A 19,445-nucleotide genomic window follows, 5' to 3' on the forward strand; every position below is an offset into this window, starting at 1 on the left:
CTAGAAATACATCTACCACATGATCCAGTCTTGCCACTTTTGACCATAAATCCGAAGGACACAGTATCCTACTACATTCATTCTTTTTTCTTTTTCTTGTTTTTTGCTTTTATGCATAGTAGATTTTTTAATTTTTTTTATTATTAAGAGATTTTCTATTCATTTTACATACCAACCACAGATTCCCTTCTCTCCCTCCTCCTGCCCACCAGCCTTCACCCGCAAGCCACTCCCCACACCACCTCCTCCAAGGCAAAGTCTCCCATAGGGAGTCTGCTGTGGGATGTTCTGTATGGCAAATGTGTTGCTGATTAGTCAATAAATAAAACACTGATTGGCCATTGACTAGGCAGGAAGTGTAGGCGGGACAAGGAGGAGAATAAAGCTGGGAAGTGGAAGGCTGAGTCAGAGAGACACTGTCAGCCGCCAAGATGACAAACAGCATGTGAAGATGCCGGTAAGCCACGAGCCATGTGGCAAGGTATAGATTAATGGAAATGGATTAATTTAAGCTGTAAGAACAGTTAGCAAGAAGCCTGCCATGGCCATACAGTTTGTAAGCAATATAAGTCTCTGTGTTTGCTTGGTTGGGTCTGAGTGGCTGTGGGACTGGCAGGTGAGAGAGATTTGTCCTGACTGTGGGCCAGGCAGGAAAACTCCAGCTACAGGAGTCAGCAGAGCCTGGTACATTCAACTGAGGCAGGTCCAGGTCTCTTCTCCTTATACTAAGGCTGTGCATAGTGTCCCACCATAGACACTAGGCTCCAAAAGGCAAGTTCATGCACCAAGAAGGGTTCCAGGTCCCACTTCCTGGTGCCCCCTAAATAGTTCAAGCTAAACAACAGTCTAGCCTGTCCAGAAGGCCAAGTCTAGTACCATGGGGGCTCCTCAGCTATTAGTCCACAGTTCATGCATTTCCACTAGTTTGGTTGATCCTTTCTGTTGCAGTCAAATGGATGGAACTAGACAATATCATCCCGAGTGAGGTAACCCAGACTCAGAAAGACAAACATGGTATGTACACACTCATAAGCGGATATCTAGATGTAAATCAAAGGATAATCAGACTGCAACCCACAGCTCCAGAGAGGCTAGCTAGCAGGATGGACCCTAGGAAGGATGCATGGATTGCCTAGCAAAGGAGAAATAGATGAGATCTACATGAGCAAACCGGGGTTGGGGGGGTAATGGAGAATAAGAGATGGGGGATGAGAATATAGGGGAATGGGAGATTTGAGATGGAACAGGGACAGAGTGGGAGAGCAAGGAAAGAGATACTATATAAGTGAAGACATCATGGGAATAGGGAGAAACAGAGTGCTAGAGAAGTTCCCAGGAATCCACAAAGATGACCCCCTTTAGACTACTAGCAATAGTGGAGAGCATACCTGAACTGACCTCCACAGGTGATCAGATGTCTGAATACCCTGTCATCATAAAGCTCTCTTCCAGTGACTGATGGAAGCACATGCAGAGATCCATGGCGGGGTGCCAGCTGGAGCTCCAGGATCTCCAATCGATGAGAAAAGGGAGATTCTATGAGCAAGGGACATGGAGATCATGATGGGAAAATGTACATTCATTTTCATTGCTACTTTACTGACAATATTGCAGAAGTGTGGGCAACCTAATATTTCATCAACTGATGAATGGATAATTAAAATGTGACACATTTATAAAAAGGATTATTATTTTCCAACTAAGAAAAAAGTATAAAATTTGCTAAAAAATGGAGTTGGAAGCCATTACTCTGATTGAATTAGCTGAGATTCAGAAATAAAAACATAGCATGTTTTTTCATATTTGTTTGTTAACTTTGAATCTCCCTTTGTGTATTTTTCTGGCTTTGCTTATTTGTTTCTGTCTTTCATTTTTTCCCCCAAACTTACAAAATCCAGGGTCATCTGGGAAGAGGGATTTCATTATACTGACATATAGGCAAATAGCCACTTTCATGATTAATGATTACTCTGGAAGGGGGCTCAACAAACTTGATGTGGTGCTATCTCTGGGCAGGTGGTCCTGGGCTTGAAAAAAAGCAGACTGAGGAAGGCATGGGAGCAAGCACTAAGCAGCATTCCTTTAATGGCTTCTGCTTGATTCCTATGAAAGTTCTTGCCTTGAGTTCCTGCCTTCATGTTCCTCAGTGATGGACAGCAACCTGGAAATATTGGATGAAATAGACATTTCCTTACCAAGGTGCTTTTGGTTATGCTCTTTATCACAGAGACAGAAACATATCTAATACTTAAATGTTTTATCATGTTCATGGGATATAACTTTGATAGACTTAATCATGTTGTTTTGTGGAGTACTTTATAGCTTTAAGTTACAAACTTTAAACTTTTTACAAAGTTAAAAGCTTTTGCGTGGTTAGAGCTTATGGGCTGTTCTGTGAGAGCTTGTAAAGTAAGAACCACAGATGCTGCTGTTCTACCTAGAGCTACAATATCTTCCCTGTGCTGTGGGTCTTGTTGGCTTTAAAAGGGAAAATGGCAAACTATTCACTGGCTTTCATTGGGAGCATCCACTATCATAGATAAAGCATGGGGTACAGGCAGGGGTGTGGGATGTAGCCTTTATACTGGATGCACAAGGCTAAGGGCACCTGTAAGTATGTTTTTCTTCATATATACTGAGAAATATTAGAAGAGTTTCACAAATCCATAGGTCACTGTGGAAAGATTAGCCATTTTAAAGTACTTCTTTATATGGCCTACCTGCAGTTTATGTAAATAATAAGCCATTATTATGAGCACCGACTTTAAATAAGCTAAGATGTTACAAAGGGGTAATTTGAATCTCTTAATTCTTTCCAGACTGGCTTCTGAATTATCTATTAAGCAGCTTGATGAAATGCAGTGGTCCTTTTGAAATCCCCAAGGATGAACCAAGTAACCTACATGCCAACCACCGCTAATTACTGCCAAACTACATTGGTCATTTGAAACATTTTGTGTCCTATATTTATGATTAATTGTTAGTTGAGTGTTGAACTTTTAAAAATAATATGTTTATTTATTCTTTGAAATTTTCCTACATGCATACAATATATCTTGACTATATTAATCTCTTTATTCTTCCCAGAATGTTTTACAACACAATTAAAAATAAGGGATTTTGACCAAATTATGATAAAGTGTTTTGAACATTTTTATTATATTAAAGTATCTAGAAATAATGAGTTTATTTGGTGTTGTAATGAATGGACTGTTTCTAGCAGCAAGCTGAGCCTTTCTTGGCACAACCTCAACAAACAGGCATGCAGTAAAATAAAAACCCTGATATTTCACCACTTAGCACTCCATCTGTAGAAATCAGAGTCCAGGCTAGAATCTCAGGAGATGCTGGACAACCTAGTGTAACAGGTTCTTGCTGATGACCATGTCCAGTACAGTTAGACAGACAAGTGAGCATGGGGATTCATAGATCTGATGCAGACGTTGTGGTCAGAGTAACCTTCCTTATCTTCTGTCATCCAACTCCCGTGATCTTTAGAAATCCAGACATCCCAACATCCCTGAGTTCCACACAGACCTTCTAGTCTATGATGTACACTCCATCATGTTGTCCTTCTGGGATGCATCTTGCTCAGTCCCTCCCAGTAATTCCATCAATGCCACTTTCAATTAGCTTCTCCTTATTCTGTGTCTGCCCTCAGTCTAAATATCTTATCCCACCCACTGTGTCCTCTCTGCTTGGAAACCTAGGATATAACTGTGCTCAATTTTCATCCATTTTCAATTGCTCATGACTTTAATGTCTGCCTGTACCCTGGCCTATGACTCTTGATGCATAGCTCTATAGTTTCCAACATTTACCCTGGCCTGTTTTAATCCTCTACTACCTCTTGTTCTCCCTACTGCTCTTAATTTTCCTGTTCTATTTTTATTCTCTCTATTTCTAAATACCCCAATAAGCCTCATATCTTTACTAAAATAGTTTAATGATCAAATTATTCTCTTCCACAGGCTCAAGTTCTTGACCCTGGGTACCAAGTTGATGCCACCTTGTGTGGAGATTTTAGGAACTTCAGAGGTGTGAGCTAACTTGAGGTAATGGGGTATGAATCAGGGGTGTGTTCTTGAAGGTAGATCCTGGTTTTTAACACATGAAAACTCCCTTAAAACATGGTAAAATGAGACTCATCAGACCTAGTAGAGAAGGGTTTCAGGTTAACCCAAAACCATGGGGTAACAGCCTGTTGATCTGGCAATAAGACATAAACTGGTACACACAATTATATTTCTCCAATTATATGCCTGCATACACATGGCTTCCAATCCATACTCTCAGTCTCCAAGTCTTATTCATTGCCCAATTATAAGCTTTACATAAAAACCTATCAGAATGCTAATAAAATTCAGTCTTGTTGATCAAAATTTCTCTCATGTAGACAATATACAGAACAGCTATGACAAGATGCATAGAAGCTGTTGCAATCTGCAAGAACAGCAGCAGGATGGGTTATTAGAAGGTATGGCTGTAGGAAGTTTCCCATAGTTCCTCTGGCCAGGACAGTTATGCCCAGATAAAGGCCTCCTGAAGGGAATTTATGTGGCTTCACCTGAAGTCATAATTGTTTGGGTGGGAGCTACACCTCAACCCCTGGCACCCTGGCATCCCTATACCCAAAGAGTCTGGAATGTTCTGGAATGAGGAGGAGTGGTCTTTATATTCTATCCTGTGACTGGTAGTGGAAAAGGGCTACTTTGTGGAGAGGATTAGGGCCAAGATTAGACCATAGAGGCTGAACACCTCTGAGAAGTTAAGGATCAGGATTATGCCCACAAACAATCGTGGCTTCTGGGCAATGCTATGATCCCTGGCACCCCCCACAATGCCAATACCAAAGCCAGCAGCCAGGCCACTCAACCCCTCATTCAGGCCAGCAGAGGGTGATGCCATCAGTCATGGAGTTAGCGGTAAGTACTGCCACCACCAGGCCATAGATGTTGATGATCCCAGCAATAACCACTGGGATGATGGACTTCATGATCAGCTCCGGCCTCATGACTGTCATAGCTGCAACTCCAGTGCCACTCTTGGTGGTGCTGTAGGCGGCTCCCATGGTGCTAAAGACCATGGTGGCCGAAGTGCCTATGACAATGAAAAACACAGTTATCGGGGCTGGTCTTGATGGCAGCCATGTCTGCAAGTGGGGAGAGAGCAAGCTCAGCTGGTGGCTGGGATAGGAGTTGGGAATTGGTGAGCTCACATTTAGCAGGAGGTGTGAGTGGAGGAGCATCTAGTTAGTTGTCATCCTGGAGACCTCAGGCGTCTGTTTCTTGAGGAAGCAAAGAAGGTAAGTTTCTAGGAAAAAAAAATAGATCATTAACATCTGCCCTAATTGTACTGCAAATTTGAATGTACAGAGCAAAAGAGCAGATAGGCCCTTTATTGAGACATCTTGGAAAACCAGAGGGTGGAGGGTCCCAGCTGCTGGACAGACCATGTATCCTGAATAGGTGCCCTCTTGAGTCTGGAGAGATGGTTCCAGCATGGATGTCCCAGGAGCTTGGCAGCTGAGGGGGTGGTGAGGATCACAGTATAAGGTCCTGTCCATTGGGGCTCAAGAGACTTAGGTGCTAACTGTTTGAGGAGTACTTTGTTCCCTGGGGAGAGTGGGGCAGGCTCAGGTGCAGTTGGGTCTGTTGGTGTTGGGGCAGGGAGATGGCTGTCAGCATGTGAACAGAGAAGGGACCACAGTAGAGAGATAGGGGAGGTACCAGGCCAGTGGGGGAGTTTGTGCTGGGAGGTGGTGATTGAGGAGGATGGGCCTTCCATAAAGGAGCTCAAAAGGGCTCAAACCTGAAGGAGAGCATGGGGTGGCCTGGAGGCAGGTAAGTGCAATGAGGAGAAGGGGGGCGCAAGATAACCTGAATTCAATGGAGAGCTTGGTGAGCTGTTATTTGATGAGTCCATTGGCTTTCTCAACTTTCCTCTAGTAGATGTTGAGAGCATCTGACATGAACTCCATGACCCTGGGAAGTAAAGGCTGGTCTGTTGTCAGTTTTTATGGTCTGTGACAGGCCAAATCTAGGAATAATGTGTTCCACGAGAATTTGGGCCACCACGCCTGTTATTTCTCTGGAGACAGGGAAAGTGTCTATCCATCCTGTAAAAGTGTCTAGCTACCATCCTAGGAGGTAGCAGAGTTTTTTTTTTTTATGTGTGGGCATGTGAGTGAACTCCACCTGCCAATCATCGCCTGGTTGGTGTCCTCAAAGCTGGTGTAGAGGCTGACATCTTGAGTATCTCCCTGTAGATTGACCTTGGAACATGTCTAGCAGGAGAAGTGGACCTATGAAATATGCGTGGGGTCAAAGAGGGGCTCTAAGAAGTGGAACAAAGCTTTGGGGCCTAGGTGGATGTCTGAAATGATAGACAGTGCCTGGTCCTGAGGAAGAGTGAGGCTGTTATTGAAGTAGAACCATCCATCCTTTGTCTGTGTGGCTCCTTTTTTCAAGAGCTTGTCCCTCTCTTCTGGTTGATAACAGGGCTGATAGGAAAGTGTCAAAAGCAAAATATGTTCTGTTGATCCAGAAGAGCTGGAGGTCAGTACCCAGGCTACTGAGTCAACTTTGACATTGCCTAAGGCCACTGGGTCCTTGGAGGACTGGTGCCCCTGCTGTGAATGATGGCTACCTCTGTAGGGAGCTTGAGGTCCTCCAAGAGCTTGGCTATAAGAGGTATATTAACTATGGGAATTCCCTTGATAGTGAGGAAGCCCCTTTCCCTCCAAAGGACAGAATGAGTATGGGCTATTAAAAGGCATATTTAGAGTCAGTGTAGATGTTAGCTCATTGACCCTTGGCTATCTGGAGTGCTGTAGTCAAGGTGATTAATTCGGCCTTTTGTGAAGAGGTTCCCATAGGTAGGCAGATCACTTCAATTGTTTTAGTGGAAGTGACCACTGCACATGCTGCCTGGTGTTTTCCTATCTATAAGAGAACTGCCATCAACAAACAGGGTGAGTTGGGGGTTTGTGAGTGGTTGGTCTAGGAGACCAGGCTGGGGTGAGTGTAAGGCCTCCACAGCCTCTGGGCAGCAGTGAGAGGAGGTACTTGAAGGGGACGGGACAGGAAGGAGGGTTGCAGGGTTTAAGGCAGGACTGGAGGCCAAAGTAATTTGAGGGTTTTCTAGAAACAGTAAGTGAAAGACTTGGACTCGTGAGGGCTCAAGGAGGGAGAGAGAGGAATGGCTTAAAAGGTCTGAGAGGCCGTGAGTATACCATAACTGGCTGGAACAGGGTGATTTTGAGATCCTGCTGCATGAGTTCAGCTGATGCTGCTAGGGCTCTGTAGCATGGCTGCCATCCAAAGACAGTGGGGTCCAGTTGTTTGGACAAGAATGTCATGGCCTGGTTTGAGGGCCCGACTGGTCAGACTAGAACCCCAGTGGCCACTCTCAACCTTTCATCGGTATAAAGAGGGATCTGGACTAGCAAGGGTGGGGGCCATTAGATGGGTATCTTGCAGTAAAGAGAAGTGGCAGCAGAAAGTTGCTGGGTGGGTGAGGGGTCCCTTGGAAGTCTCTCTAACTGCATGGTATAGAAGCCTGCCTATAATGGCAAAGTTAGGGATCCAGTGACGGAAGAATCCCATCAGGCCCCAAAAGGAGAGAATCTGTGATCATTGGGGGCTGTAAATCCTGGAGGGCTTGGACCCTGTCAGAGGTGAGGATCTTAGAACCTGGGTTGAGTTGAACACCCACATATACCATAGTGGGAGAGCATACCTGGGCCTTAGATGGGGAAACACGATATCCCAGGGAGCTGAAGTAGTTCAGGAGCAAAGAGGTGGCCTGTTGGGACAGATGCAGAGTGAGACTGCAGAGAAGATCATCTACATATTGGAGGAGTATGCTAGGACCAGAGTCAAAGGTGGAGAGATCCCAAGCCAGGGCTTGGCCAAAGAAATGGGGACTATCCCAAAACCCTGTGGGAGAATGGTCCATGTAAGTTGTCTAGAGGACTGGGTGTCAGGGTCCTCCCAGGTGAAGGCAAAGAGGAAGTATGAGTCAGGATGAAAAGGGACAGTAAAGAAGGCATCTTTTAGGTCCAGAACAGTAAAGTGGGAGGTGGCAGGAGGAATGTTAGACAGGAGGTTGTAGGGGTTGTTAACCATTGGGAGTGTTGGAATAACTGCCTCATTGATGATGCAGAGGTCTTGAAATAAGTGGTAAGCACTGGAGGATTTATATACAGCAAGAATGGGTGTGATGCAGGCTGAGTCGATAGGTACTAAAAGTCTCTGAGATAAAAGGTGGATGATAATAGACTGAAGGCCTCAGTGATGGGTTTCAGAAATAGGAAACGGGTCTGGAAGGGAAGGAAGAAGAGTCCTGAAGGTGAATTAGAATTGGCTGGTGGTGAGTAGCCACCACCAGAGCTGAGGTATCCTATACTTGGGGATCCACTGGATAAGAGAGTAAGGACAGGACAGTCTGGGTTGGAATCTGTGAGGCTATTAAGAGGAGAAGAAAATGTCTTGTATAATATTAAAAGGACCCACCTGAATGTTATACTTCCCAGGGGCTCAGAAGAGAAAACTACAAACAGTGAGAATTGTTTTTGGGAAATGAATCTAAGTACACCAACCTCTTTGTCCATTGACTATTCCTCTGGGATAAAATCCTGTCTACACAGCTTCAGTTCTGTTCTCATGCCTAGCTCCTTTCTTGCCTGATTTCTCTCTATATTTATCTACTACTCCCTCTAAGTTCTATCTTATTTCTTTCATCTTAATTCTGCCTCATCTACGTCCTTCTAATCTTCTTCTTACCCAGCTAGTACTTCCCCATCTGACTTTTTCTCATCTTCCATCTCGTCCACATGCTCTCTCTGGTCAAAATCCTCCTTCTCCCTCTCAGTTCTCCATCCTCAAGTTCTTCACACCTCTTTTACTCTCTGTCTCCTTATACCTCTAAGTTCTATCCTGCCTCTCTGAAAATAAAACTGCCATTTTATCCCTTTGACCCATATCTGTCCAAGCTTTCTGCCATTTTTCTGCAGGGTGGGGGAAATTGTACTCAGTCGCTAGGCAACCTGTGTACAGCTAGATGCCTCTGGTGATAATTAAAGGAAGATCTGGAACTAGAGGTAAGACTTGGGAAAGGAGAAAGTTAAGCGTAATTGGCACATCCCCGAGGTCTCCTCAAATGGGTAGTCTGGACGCTTAAGTCTGTTTTTAGAGAGTACAGAGGTATCTCTGATAAGGTACTTTCCTCCATCTGGGGATGGACCTGGCCAGATGCTGCCAATGATGTCAATTACAGGGAGGCTTAAACTGGGGTTCTGGCTGTGCATAGCTGTCAGCGCACAAGGTTATCTAAATATTCCTAGAAGTGGTTAGGTAAGGAGTTAGTAGGGGTATATAAAGTTAGTAAGGCTTTAAGAAAGGAGGGTCCAAGCTAAATTGTGTAAAGCTATTACTTAAGGTCCACCTGACCTAGGTGGTGTCTTGTGGAATTTACCTTAAATCAGGAGACTAGCATGTGGTGGTCTGGACTGTTGTTTCTGTTAGTCCTTGAATGTGGCTAAGGGAAATATCTGATTCCAGCACTGAAAGGGGAGGAACGGATGGGCTGGGGGGAAGGAAGCCTTTCCTGAGGTTGTTCTCCAAATACCTCGAATATACATGAACAAACAGTGATTAGTCCACACTGTTAGCAATTCTTAGGAAAAAATCAATTGGGAAAGCTATGAGGGCACACATGATTTTCATGACAGAAGACAGCTGATATATAACAAGCCAAATAACACGAAATGCTCCTTGGAATTTGGCTTCCTCTGAAGGAATTCCTTGATTCCTTCAGGTAGTGGCTTTGCCATAACCAGCTGAGTTCTTATGATATATTCCTGTGGCCCGTAGCAAAACTGGGACTCAGGAGAGGTTGTGAGGGCCAAGGTGAGGGTGGCCCCAAAGTGGCTGAGAATATCATGACCAAGCAGAGGTGCAGGGCAAGCAGGTATAACCAGAAAAGAGTGCGAGAAGAATCTCTCTGCAAGAATGCAGAGAAGTGGCAGGTTCTTAAGTGGGAAGGAAGGGATCCTGTTCACCCCTGTGACAGAAATTGGCAAGGGAACTATAGGAACTGAGTGAGATGTCAAAACAGAATAGGTAGCTTCTGTGTCCAAAAGAAAGTCAATGGACATATCTGCTACCTGTAGCATCACCCTAGGCTCGGAGAAGGGAATGGGAGTCACCAAGTCTAGGCTGTATCTGTCCTTCACCAGGCTTAGGAGTTCAAAGGCTGGAAGAGTCTCAGTTGCCAATGTTGGTGAGGTTGGACCTCTGTGGCATGGCATAGAGGATGAACCTGCATGGGGGCATTTGGATTTCCAGTGCCCAGGCTACTGGCAGACAGGGCATGGCCTCCTGGGCATCTGGGGGTCAGGGAAATATGGTGACCAGTGGCCCTGTTTGCTGCATTTGAAGCAAGTTTCTGGCAGAGTTGACTTGGGCCGAGTTCTGGCAGGATGGAGCCCTGTGGCCAACTTCCCTTGTCTTCCTTGTGGGGGCCCTGGTGGTCTCAGGGCAGCTGCTAAGGCTTAGGCTTGGAGCATAGCCTTGTGTTGCAGCCTTGTCTGTTGGGATGACTTATCTATCTCTTCTCAAGCATTAAAAAGTTTAAAAGCCATTTTTACCAATTCTTGTAGGGGAGTTTGAGGGCCCTCCTCAACCTTTTTAAATTTTTTCTAATATCTGGCACTGACTGAGAAATGAAATGGGTGGCCAGGACTGTGGCTCCTGCAGGAGTGGCTGGGTCAAGGCAAGTACATGGTCTCCTGTAACTGGTTCAGAAAAATAGCCGGGTTTTCGCCAGCTAGCTGTGTAATCTCTCAGTGCTTATCAAAATTAACAATTTTGTCTGAGACCATTTCCATATCTTGGAGGAGGCAACGAACCCTGAGGTTTCTTCTCTGGCAGCCATTTTGACCTGGTTGGTAATCCCAGTGGGGCTCTGTAGCTGGCACTGCCATCTCACCCACAGGGGCTGTATTGTCCACTAGGTGGGTTTGGTCTGCATACTGCCTAGCTACTGGACTTGGGAGCGAGGGTAGAGGACTGGCTCACATAAAGGGCATGCCAGGTCAGATCGTAGGCCTAGGACAGACAACAGAACTCCTTGATATAAACAGAAGGATTAGCAGAGAAGCAACCCAATCACTTTCTTATTTGTGAGAGGTCCTGAAGGGAGAGGGGCATGGGGACTTGGACAATTCTGTCAACTCCAGCTACCTCTTGAAGAGGGTAGAGAAGAGCAGGTATTTGGTGAGATCAAGTATGAGAAGAAACTAGGGAAAACTTGGGGGCATTGGCCAGTGTGTAGAAGGGGACCAGGATGTAGGTTGAGGCATTGGTGGATAGAGAGGAGCAGTGTGTGGGGAGGAACAGAAGGCAGGTAAGGAGGAGGGATTTGGCCAGTGAAGGGAACATGTGACTCTGTAGGAGGTGGTTAGGGAAGTAAGGGAGGGGCCACTGTCTCCTGCACCATGGTCAGGACAGAATTTTCAGGATCCCAGTTCTCAGATAGGTAGGAATCTGGAAACTCCATGACCCAAGCCAACAAGATCCGTGCCATGAGATATTAGCTGCTGTAGAGAAGGCAGTGATGCAGAACTCAAACACCATGGACATAGGGCAGTTATGTTCATTTATCTCCATGCCAACAAAAATTTTCACGATCCCAGAGGACAGAAAACTCTAAGGTTCCCTCCAGAGGCTATCTTAATAGGTTATCAAGGGCGTATTATGGTCAGGCCTTAGTGCTCAGAGAAATCAAACATTCAGGACAGATGGTATCAGATAGCCCCAACTTGAATAGGTTTTGTAAAAGAAAGCCCAGGGGTGTTTGGGGATCCAGCTTCAAATTGCAAGTGCCCATTTCAGAAGTCTGTGCCAGGGACACAAAGCCTCACACCATCAGTCCACTGTGGTTGGTCTTGGGTCAAAATGGGAGGGTGTGGGGAATTTTCTTCAACAGAACGTCTTTTGGAGAAGGAGGACCTAGGGAACAAAGGCAGCACTTTGCACTGGAATGGGTTGGGGGCCTGGAGCAGCCACGTCTTTGGCAGGACTCCTTGAAAAACGAAGAGGCCCTGGGCCTCCTAGACAATGACTTGAAAGGGAAACTTACCTAGCCAAGAGTCGATCTCAGTCTGGCAGAGAGCAGGTGTAGGCGAGAGGGGTGTTTTCCTACTATGTGGCCCTGGACCAAAGGAAAAATATCAGCCTCCCCTTGGAGGGACCTCCAGATGATAAGATTTTTCTACCCTGATAGGCCTCTCCACTGATGTAGCAATCCAAATCAGATCAATTCAGAAAAAGGCCGGGTTTAATGGGTAAAGTGCTCCCAGGTGATTCCCTGGCCCCACAGAGAGGAGACAGGGATGACAGAACTGAAGAACCACGTGTCTGTTTTCTGGGATGCAGCTTATATACCCTGTGGGAGTGGTCTTGAGCCTCTCTGGGGGAGGAGCTATATTTGGCAGGCTTTGAAGGGAAAGAGATAGAGGAGGGGAGTTGAGGTGGCTCTTCCACCAGAACATTCCAGACTCTTTGGGTATAGGGATGCCTGGGTGCCAGGGTTTGAGGTGGAGCTCCCACCCAAATAATAATGGAAATATGCTTTGAAGCTAGACTGAAGTTTTTCAAGATTTTCATGAAATCCTTAATGTATCAATGATACTCAATGACTGTCTCTGTAGTATACAAAGGTCTGATTTCTTCCTTTTTTTCTTTATTTCTCTTTTTTTTCTTTCTTTTTTTGACAGCTTGTCAGTGCTGAGAGTCACAAGGAAACAATATGACAGAATACAATTAAACAGTTAAATTTCCTAGAAGCTTAGTTGAAGAAAAACTAAGCACTAAAAGTTGATCCCCATGAAGTTAGCAAAATAACACAAATGTTTCTCATCTTATTTAAAAGTGTCAACTCCCCTTCCAATACCCTACAGCCACTTGTATTTTTTTGACCTTTTGTTATTCCGTCTGGATGTCTTTCACCACACTGTAGATTTTTTTCTATGCTTTTAGTGGTGCTCTCCTTGATTTGCCTTTAAATATGGGGGGATAATACACACTTCATGGCTGTGGTTTCCCTATGCTGTATTTGTGTTTATCAAATATTTTTGGTGTGTCATAGAGGCTCTCTTCTGCCTACAGAACCATGCAAATGATATCTGTGACAAGATTAAAAGCACAGTTTTCAGGGCCAGTGATGCTTAGCCCCAAGAATATATGTGTCAGATCACCAGCACAGATAGCATCCCATTAGGTTCTACACCATCCAAATCCACATCAGAATCCTTGGTATGTGTCTTGAACAATGGAGTGCAGTTTCAGGACGAGAGAAGAATTCAATCGAACGCATCTTCTATCTCCTGAATCACATGATTATTATGTTTGAAATGAACCCATCATTCGTGACTGAAATCCAACCCTTCTAGTGTGTGTTGTCCTCACCTACCTCTCAATCTTCTGAGGTGTACATTCATTTTCTTTATCTCAAGGGCTTCAGTCTGCACCCTTCTTATCTTCAGTTACTTCCACAAGTGCTATCAAGCAAAAACTATGTCTCCCTTCTCCTTGCCTGGCAACTATCCCCAAATAAATTATCACAGTTCTTAATAGTCTTTTATTTTTCAAATGACCAACAACCTCAGGAACCATGATGCTGCATTTTCAAAATCTTTGTGGAAATAATGAGTGTCTCTGCCCGTTAGCCTGTGAACCCTCGCCCACATTACATAACCCTGTAGTCCCTGATTTTTACACTGGTCCCTTTAGCCCACCTACACTCACTAGCCTCTCTGTTCATTTTATCCTTCTGTGAGCACTTACCATCCTTTTCTATATCTATCATTTCTCAATGAGTCTCATTTGTTTCCTGATACAGTTTGTAGATGAAATAACTCCTAACTGACTTATTATTATTATTATTATTATTTGTCAACCATTTGTTCCCAGTTGGTGGCATTATGTAGGGAGTCTGTGGAAATTTGGTAGAGAGAGATAAAACAGGAAGGGTTAAATATGAGGAACAGGCCCTTGAAAGAATAATCTGATTCTTAATCCATTTCATCTCTGTTCTACTAATCCAATCATCTTGTGTCAAAGAGTTGGCTCTTTGCTGTCTCCCTCCTTCCAGTCTCAGATATGTGGTTATTCCCAGAAACTCTTCAGTCTTTGCTGTTACTGGCACTGCTGTTGCTACTGTGGCCAGAAGCTTGAGGATCTTGCGTGCTCAGGAGGAAATACTCAGCCTGTGTACTCATGGTCAACAGAATAAATAAAACAAAATTTCAGGGAATTTTTTAGGTAAAAGAAGCTAAATAGCGTCTATAAGATGCAATTATTTGTCGTACACCAATTGCTATTTCACCAATCACAGCCTTGCATATGCATGGCCCTCATGCTACCAACTCCAAACTTTACCTCAAGTTTTATATAAGAACTAATCCAAACCCTCTCATAGGGTGATTCTTATTTTTGTTGACCAATAATTATTGAGTGAGTCACAGGGCAGGGACTCTTTTGCCTGCTGAACCATATAAAGGAAAACTGAGTTCATATAAGTTGAGCACAGTTTTCATGATTAGCTGCAGGCAGGGTTATTAGGAGGTTATGGATGGAAGGACATTTATCCCGCTGCTGCAGACTGGGGCAATTGTGACAGAGTTCCTCATGAAAGGAAACTCTATGGCTTCCCCTGCAGACATATTCACAGTGTCCTTTGAAACTGAAGTGAAGTTTCTCAAGTTGTCTTAAAATGTTCAGTGTATCCAGGATACCAAAATGACAGTCCCTCTTCCTTAGGCCTTGGGTCAGTTTGAATGACAGCTAAAAAAAAATTGCCTACAAAAAAATTCCCTAAAATTTTACTTCCCCAATGTACTGTGTTGACCAGGGCAATTTTTTTTTTGTGAGGTCTCAATCCAAAATTCAAAATTTTATAGCACCTTAATTTAGTTGAAGAAATGCTCAAATTTGCATAGCTTAAAGATCTCTCAATAACATAAACCTTATTGGTGTTCAACTCTTGATCTAAACCCTAGGAAGAGATGACATCCTCCTCTAGACTTAGGGGTCTTTTTTCTATACACCATAGACATTCCATGCTTGGAGTAGACTTTATTCTGTACTTTGAATGACATTTTACCTACTTTGTTCATTTAACTGTGGGAGTGAGGATTTTTTCTTTGTGGCTTGATTCTCAGCCAGTTTACTACCTTTCCAATCTCTGTATTCCCAACTTAACTCTCTTGTTCTCCTGGTCCTCTTTTCAGCTTGAATCTAGCATTGCATTTAAGATATGTTCATTTCTCCCATCTCTAATATGATTATGCATCTTGTCTCTTTTTCTTTTTCCTTGTACATTTCAACTTAATGGTTACAACTCTGTTCTTCACCCCAAGCCTCCTCTTCCCTGTTTCCTTGCACCACCTTCTCATTCTGACCTCTCACAGCTACCCTATCTCACTGCCCTAAACATCACAGTGTTCAGCCATTATCAATGATTCTCCATGAATTTGTACTAACCGATCCCTGAAGAGAACAAACAGCAAAAATGAGAATTGTTTTCTTCAAGGTATCAGACTAGTTAAAAGTAATTTTTCAGGAAATGTGTTCTGAAGGTCTTCAAAGTCATTACTAGCCCAGTAGTGCCTGCTAGAGGTTGATTTTCTACAGTTTCTCCAATTGCAAAGATGTTGCTTTCAATGACCCCTCAGAACAGTGATGTTATTTTAGGATTAGAATGAGGTAAATGGCAGAACATATTAGTGCCTTTAAGATCCATTGGGTGATCTATGGAGGAATAACTCGGTCTCTAGGCAGGTCATTAAGGTGGGTCCAGGTAGAAGAAAGCAGTGCACAGTACTGAAACCATATTAAAGTCAAATAGGAAATGTCATTTACCTGTGGTGATCTTCTGGTGAATGGAAAAATTATAAACATAGTTGACACTTCCCTATGCATAAAGAAAATAATATCACATTTTCTATCTACATAATGGATTAGTAAAAAAAAAATAAAAAAATTCTGAACAGCATTTCCTTCAGTAACTTATCTCACAGAACAGGATGTCTTTTTGAATCAATTTACACTGCTTCTATTTACATTCTAGAATTCACTTTCCAAGCATGGATGCTTACCAGACCTTCCTTCTGTGATCACTTTGTCCCCAATGCTGAAACACAGGGTACACAAATGAAGTGTTTGGTGTGAAGGTGTTTTGGCTAAGGTTATACACAAAACAGAATCAAGTTAAAAATTGCAATACAGTGCAGGACCTGCACGAAATAGAATGTGTCCTTGTGTGGAAGTGATTTAAAATGACCTTTTTCCAGCAGGAAGATTACAAGTTTAGGTCACTATCCATGACAACCCAACCTGTGAAAACATGTAAAATACTTCCCCCCTTCATATCATTTTCTCTTCTCATTTGACCACTTCTAACTGAAGGTTCAGACACTGCACACCACCTCGAGCCTCCTCTTCCCTGATTCCCCGAGCTGAATTCTCACTCTGACCTCCTCCAGCTACCCTGTGTCATGGTTCTAAACATCTAATTGTACAATGATTGTCAGTGACTGTCTTCAGATATTGTTCATATCATCATTTGCAGAAATGAAGTTATGGGAAGAAGAGAGAACAAGAAAATTATTTTCTCCTGCCTCCCAGACTGATAAGAGAAAATTATCAGAGGATGGCTTTGCCAGTACTGTCAATAATTTTGAGTTTTTTAGTGCCTGCTAAAGGGTTGCCTATGGATATATTCTGCTTAATGCAAAATTCAATATGTAGTTTCTACTTCCATAATTTTTGTTTCTGTGTGTCATCATCCTTCTATACTGTCACTTCTGCTATGTTGTTATAGGTACTTATTTCAAAAAGATTAAAACCAAAAATCAGAGTAGAGTTTCCCTTAGAAAGACAAGTGGCTATGGAGCTGGGTTGTGTCACCAGCCTCATTAGGGGAGGAGGTGCCTGTTATTACTGCAACTTGATATATCATGTCAGGCTGTCATACATATGAAACCTGCCCTACTATGAAGAGAAAGGAGGAGGAGTTGATTTGAAGTGTGTGAAGATGGGAAGTTGGGGAGAGGGACTGGAAGTAGAGGAGTGAGGGTGCAGAGACTGTGATCAAGCTGGAAAAATGCAATCAATAAATGAAAGTAGATTAAAAATAAAAAAATTAATGAATATAATTACAATTAGAGTCACAATTTGTAATAGGTTATTGATTGTTGGATCATTTGCTTTTTCTTTTTATCTAAAAATATGGAAATTCAGAATTAGTAGTCATCATATTTCAAATGCACAAAGAATTAACAATGTGGAAACTAACTGCTTCTATCATGGCTCAGCAGTGAGAGGTCTAATCATGCAGTTGGTTTGGGTTAATCTGCCAAGGAACCTTACTTAGCCACTTTCAATAGCTGCTGGCTGGTAATATAGTAGGTAGGCAAAGGCTGAGATTTTGTGCAGGTAGAGGCATTCACCTAGGAACTGATCTGAGTTATATAATATAGTTTAGGATACACATCTTCTTTGCAGCCATTCCTGGGTCTATTTTATGAAAATCTTAAACACATAGGTGGAGGGAATTCCCCATACTTTTCTCATAGTTCCTCAGATGTGTCATAATGCTTTGTCGACTACTTTCAGTATTGAATTGTCAGGTTACTTATTTTTAGAATAAGTTTGGGAATGAACTACACTTGGTGAGGGTGAAGAAGAGATTTTCAGTAAGTAAATAATTTCCTTCTTCAATTTATGAAATAACAATACAGATAAATCTATAAAATTTGACCCTTATGTGTCGGTTCTTAATAAATTCAGACATATTTCTGTTTTAGTTCAGATGCAATAAATCTGAATGAAAAAAGTACAAAACTTGTAACTTCTACAGTAAAATGAATATTGTACAAAGAAATATTTCTGAAAAGAGTACTATTTTCTCACAAAGAACAACCTGTCTCATTAACCTCTGCTATGATATTACAAGTCCAAGTTTCAACAACATTAAAAGCCAAACTTAGAATACAGTTTCCCTTAGGAAGATAAGAGGCTATAAGATTAGTTGTATGTTGATGTTTTATGTAAAGAGAGAATCTTAAAGTTTATATATTTTGGGGAAGAGACCATATAATATTTATATCTGTGGTGAGATTGTGGGTTTTGGGATTCCTTTCTCAAGAAAAGCACAACCTTGGCACTGTGGAGTCACAGCTCATAACAAAGGGCCCCAAAGTAGGAAAACACATCGAAATGATTGCAGTAATGTTCACTAGCCACCAACTAGGGTTATATATGAGAGCAACGCAACCTTGTAAGATGGAAGAGAGGGCATAAAAACCTATAAATGTAGACACCAGAGCCATTATGCGGTAGGTGGCTTTGGACTCAGTGGATGCTCTGGGGGAAACACTGGTGCTGCGGATATGCTGAACCCGTTGTTTGTGCCTATACAGAATGACAACCATGGAGCTGCTGGACCAAACAATGATGACAGAAAACAAAATTTCAGGAAGAACAAAAAATGCTGTATATAATGAGCTTGCAACGTCATCATGATTTGATGTGGAGCAGTATTTCATGCCACTTCTATGTGTCAGATTATTGCTATTCCCTCTGTTATACATATACACAGGGAAAACCATATTTACTGACATGTAGTGAATCCAGCAGAGGGAAGTGAAGAGACCAATATGCTTTGAAGCTTTGACTTTAAGACACAACCAAAAAGAGTTCCCAGGGCTGATGGTGATGGCCTGGAAAACACTCAAGAAGCAGGTCATTCCTATGGACATATTTCTGCCTAGTCTTTGAATATACAAAATAAATTCGCAACCAAAATCATTGAGGAATCCCAAAAGCTCTCATTGTATGGAGCAATCCTTTAGAAAGAATGATCAAGGAGTTGGCTGTGAACATGTGTGTAAGAATCAAATTTGTGATCTTTAATGCTTGTTCATTGTAGTAATGGATGAGGTAGCAGGAAAGAATACAGAAATTCCCTACAATTCCAACTGTACTCTGAAGTAAGAACACTATCCCTATTAACAAATCCTTGTGGTCCATTCTGTCATTTAAAAGTTTTTCCTTAAACAGTTCCAAAAGTCATTTCTCTGAGCAAAATGGTGACTTGAAATTTTGAGACCTGGTTATTGTTGTGGGAAAATCACATGTTCCCAAGACAGCAAAGATATTGTGAGCAACAAAACAGGACTCTGACTCACAAAATTATTTTGTCAACAATATTTGTAAAAAATATTTTTTTCAGTGAGACTTCTGATGTATTTAATTGTACATATTTATTGAAAGAAGTTGCGGAACTTTGCTTTAAAATGTCAATATTAGCAGTAAGTCCACGGTGCTGCTGCAGAAACAATGGCCAGTGAGTACAAACAGAAAGGATGTTGGTTTCTA

General features: G+C 42.7%; 2 pseudogenes; both read right to left on the reverse strand.

Annotated features, from left to right (window-relative positions):
- Positions 1 to 4,707: 4,707 nt before the first annotated feature.
- Positions 4,708 to 5,150, reverse strand: LOC128123833 (V-type proton ATPase 16 kDa proteolipid subunit c-like; annotated as a pseudogene).
- Positions 5,151 to 18,208: 13,058 nt separating this feature from the next.
- On the reverse strand, positions 18,209 to 19,097 carry LOC128125282 (vomeronasal type-1 receptor 4-like; annotated as a pseudogene).
- Between the last annotated feature and the right edge of the window lie 348 nt (positions 19,098 to 19,445).

This window comes from Peromyscus californicus, unplaced genomic scaffold, assembly GCF_007827085.1.
Source record: "Peromyscus californicus insignis strain IS unplaced genomic scaffold, ASM782708v3 Scaffold_4__1_contigs__length_199733344, whole genome shotgun sequence".
In the NCBI taxonomy this organism is placed as follows: domain Eukaryota; kingdom Metazoa; phylum Chordata; class Mammalia; order Rodentia; family Cricetidae; genus Peromyscus; species Peromyscus californicus.